Here is a 3,976-nt window from a genome sequence, read left to right on the forward strand (position 1 = left end):
TTTTAAATTAATGTCTCATAGCTAAGTTATTATTATGTTTATTTAAGCCGAAGTAATCGTGATGTTGTACTAAATATTAAGACGGGGTTATTGGGCTTTGGACCATAATTGAGGTTTGGACAAAAGACCGACACTTGTGGAAATTGGACTATGGGCTATTAATGGGCTTTATATTTGTTTAACTGAATGATAGTTCGTTAATTTAATATAGAGATTTACAATTTGAGGTAATTATAAATAACTACATATACTCGATCGGATACGATGGGCGGGATATTTATAAATACTAATAATCGTTCATTTAACCGGACACGGGGATGGATTAATAGTCAATGGACTCATTAAAACAGGGATGGATTACATACAAGGACACTTGATGTAATTGTTAATAACGTATTACAACCTTGGGTTACACGCAGTCGATAACCTGGTGTAATCATTAACATAGTATTAAGACCTTGTTACAGTTTAAATCCCCAATTAGTTGGAATATTTTATTTCGGGTATAAGGGTAATTTGACGAGGACACTCGCACTTTATATTTATGACCGATGGACTATTATGGACAAAAACCAGATGGACATATCGAATAATCCAGGACAAAGGACAATTAACCCATGGTAATAAATTAAAATCAACACGTCAAACATCATGATTACGGAAGTTTAAATAAGCATAATTATCTTAATTTATATTTCATCGTACTTTTATTTACCGTCATTTATTTATCGTACTTTAAATTACTGCAATTTTATTTATCGCACTTTTATTTATCGTCATTTACTTTACGCTTTAAATTAAGTTATATTTATATTTAATATTTTACATTAGGTTTTAATTGTGACTTAAGACATAAAATCGACAAACCGGTCATTAAACGGTAAAACCCCCTTTTTATAATAATAATAAGCGTTAAACTTAGTTGTATCCCTGTGGAACGAACCGGACTTACTAAAAACTACACTACTCTACGATTAGGTACACTGCCTATAATGTTGTACCAAGGTTTAGGTATATCCATTCTATAAATAAATAAATAACTTGTGTAAATTGTATCGTATTTAATAGTATTTTGTAGTAAAAATTAATAGTATTACGTACCCCTTCGCTTTAACATCAAGAATTTTTGACGCCGTTACCGAGGATGCCATAGAATGCTATAATAAAAAAAATTAGTTTTTAAGCTATTTTTGTAAAAATATATTTACATAAGTTTTAAATATTAAAAACAAAAATATAAAAACAAGAAAAAGAAAAAAATTATATATCTATATTTTTAAAGTTTAGTTAAATTAAAAAAAAGTTTATATTTTTATTGTTAAAAGTTATAAAAACTAATAAGTAAATTATTTTTTTTATTTTATTAGTTTTTATTAAATTATTTTATTTTTATAAATTAAAAATCAGAAAAAAATAATATAATTAAAATAGAAATCGGGCCGATCACTGTAGCAGCCCAACAAACAGGGCTGGTATTCATATCCATGCAATCGCATGGCCCAGGTGCATAAAACTCATGCGACCGCATGAGAAGCTTTGACAGGCCATCCTCGTACAATAATTAATACGGTTAGGGTTTAAATTAATTATTATTTTTATTATTAACCTAATTAGGGTTTTATTTAATTAATTAGTTTTTAAGTTTAGTTTTAATTTATATTTAGTAATATTAAGTGTTAATATTATTATTAATTATATAAAATTAGTACTTTTATAAAATAATAATATAAAAATAATATTTTTATAAAAATAAGTAATTTTATCATTTTTTTTGTATCTTTTTATTTAGTACGTAGTTTATAATTTTCGTTCGTAATTAAGTTTAAACTTAGTATTTTGCCGTAGTAATTTTATATTTCTAGATTCTTAAGCTTTGTCGTAAAATCCCTTAAGTGCATTTTCTTTAGATTAAGATTTAGGCGCTTTAGAATTTTGCGACGTCACTTATAGCTTTAGTTTTAAATAGATTTTAATGCTTAATTAAGTTATTGCCATTTTGAATATAGAATTCCTTTTAAGCTTTAATTCCTTTAGACGCAATCTTTAATTTTTAGTTTTTAGACTTTTAAGTTTCGACGCTTTACTTTCTTATTGTTATTTTTCGACCTTTTATTTTTCGACGTTTTTCAACGCACTCTTCTTCTTTCTCATTTTTATGCTCTAGTTTTTAGGACATAGAATTTTCAAAATTTTCTTTAAATTTCGACGAAAAATTATTTTAAGCGGTTAAATTGATAGACATTCAAAATTTTCTAGTTTGTAGTAATAGTTAGATTTGTTAGTGGCGAGTTGTGGGCTTCCGATTTAAAGAGTCCTGGCTACCTGCTGCATCTATTGGCTATTCGAAATTTGGGCAAAATCAGAAAAGTCTATTAATTTGATAACTTATATAATTTTTTATTTTTGTATAAATAATAGGATATTCAGTGAATGCACCGAGCAAAACGTTCACCACCTTTCATATGTTCACCACCTATAACTCGATCAAGACATCTAGCCAATATTGTCGCCGTTGATTTTTCTTTAGAATCATTATCTAGTCGAACGAGTATTCCAACTCAAATTTCCGATAATCCATTTTTTGAACCCGACCTCACAATTGAGAACCCGGAGGATATTCAAGGACAATTCAGAGATCCTGAACCACTAATCATTCCTCCTGAACCGCAAATCATACAACCAGAGATTGTCGAGGAAGAAACAATTAAATCAGAATCCTCTAGTGATTCAGATTCAACAAATTCAATCATGGAAAATCAAGAACCTCTAAGTATGGAAGATCAAATGAGAGCTACCCGCACTGGCTAAGGTCATGCAATTACTCAACCAGACATTAATGCGCCAGATAATGAAATCAAAGGATAAATCCTACACATGGTAACTAATCAGTGCCAATTTAGTGGTACGCCAAAAGAAGATCCAAACGAACATCTTCGAACCTTTAATAGGATCTGTACTCTATTTAAAATCAGAGAAGTTGAGGATGAATAGATCTATCTCATGTTATTTCCCTGGACTTTAAAGGGAGAAGCCAAAGATTGGTTAGAATCGTTACCTGAAGGGGCGATTGATACATGAGATGTTTTAGTTGAGAAATTTCTTAAAAGATTCTTTCCGGCATCTAAAGCTGTAAGACTTCAAGGAGAAATTGTTACGTTCACACAGAAGCCAAATAAAACTCTATATGAGGCGTGGACAAGATTCAGAAAGTTGTTGAGAGGATGTCCTCAACATGGCTTAGACACTTATCAAATAGTACAAATATTCTACCAAGGATTCGACATTACTACACGAAAAGACATTGGCATAGCAGCTGGTGGTTCCATTATGAAGAAAACCACAACTGAAGCTTACAAAATTATTGATAACACAGCCTCCCACTCACATGAGTGGCATCAAGAAAAAGACATCGTTAGATCATCTAAAGCGGCTAGAGCCGAATCTAGCCATGACTTTGATTCCATTTCCGCAAAGTTAGATGCTTTTGAAAGACGAATGGAAAAGATGACTAAAGATATTCACGTAATACGAATTAGTTGTGAGCAGTGTGGAGGATCACATTTGACAAAAGATTGTCTTAGTATTGAACAAACAATGGAACAAAGAGATAATGTTTCATACATGAACCAAAGGCCTGGAAATAATTATCAAAATAATTATCAACCGCCAAGACCAAACAACAATCAAAATCAGAATTATAACCGAAATGTTCCATACAACAACCAACAAGGTCCTAGCAATCAACAAGTATCTAATAATACTTACAACCAGCAAAGACCTATTTTTCCAAATAAACCACCACAAACCGATGATAAAAAGCCAAATTTAGAAGATATGATGTCAAAGCTAGTTGAATCTCAAACTCAATTTTTCACATCTCAGAAACAAACTAATGAACAAAATGCTCAAGCATTTAGAAATCCACAGGCTTCAATCCAAAATCTGGAACAAGAAGTGAGCAACCTAGCCAGGTTAA

General features: G+C 30.7%; 1 non-coding gene across 1 annotated transcript; it reads right to left on the minus strand.

Moving 5' to 3' along the window:
• Positions 1 to 3,132: 3,132 nt before the first annotated feature.
• LOC139850918 (small nucleolar RNA R71) lies at positions 3,133 to 3,239 on the minus strand. Its single transcript, XR_011760292.1, has one exon. It is a non-coding gene; the product is annotated as a small nucleolar RNA R71 (small nucleolar RNA).
• Between the last annotated feature and the right edge of the window lie 737 nt (positions 3,240 to 3,976).

Source organism: Rutidosis leptorrhynchoides, chromosome 5 (genome assembly GCF_046630445.1).
Source record: "Rutidosis leptorrhynchoides isolate AG116_Rl617_1_P2 chromosome 5, CSIRO_AGI_Rlap_v1, whole genome shotgun sequence".
Taxonomy (NCBI): domain Eukaryota; kingdom Viridiplantae; phylum Streptophyta; class Magnoliopsida; order Asterales; family Asteraceae; genus Rutidosis; species Rutidosis leptorrhynchoides.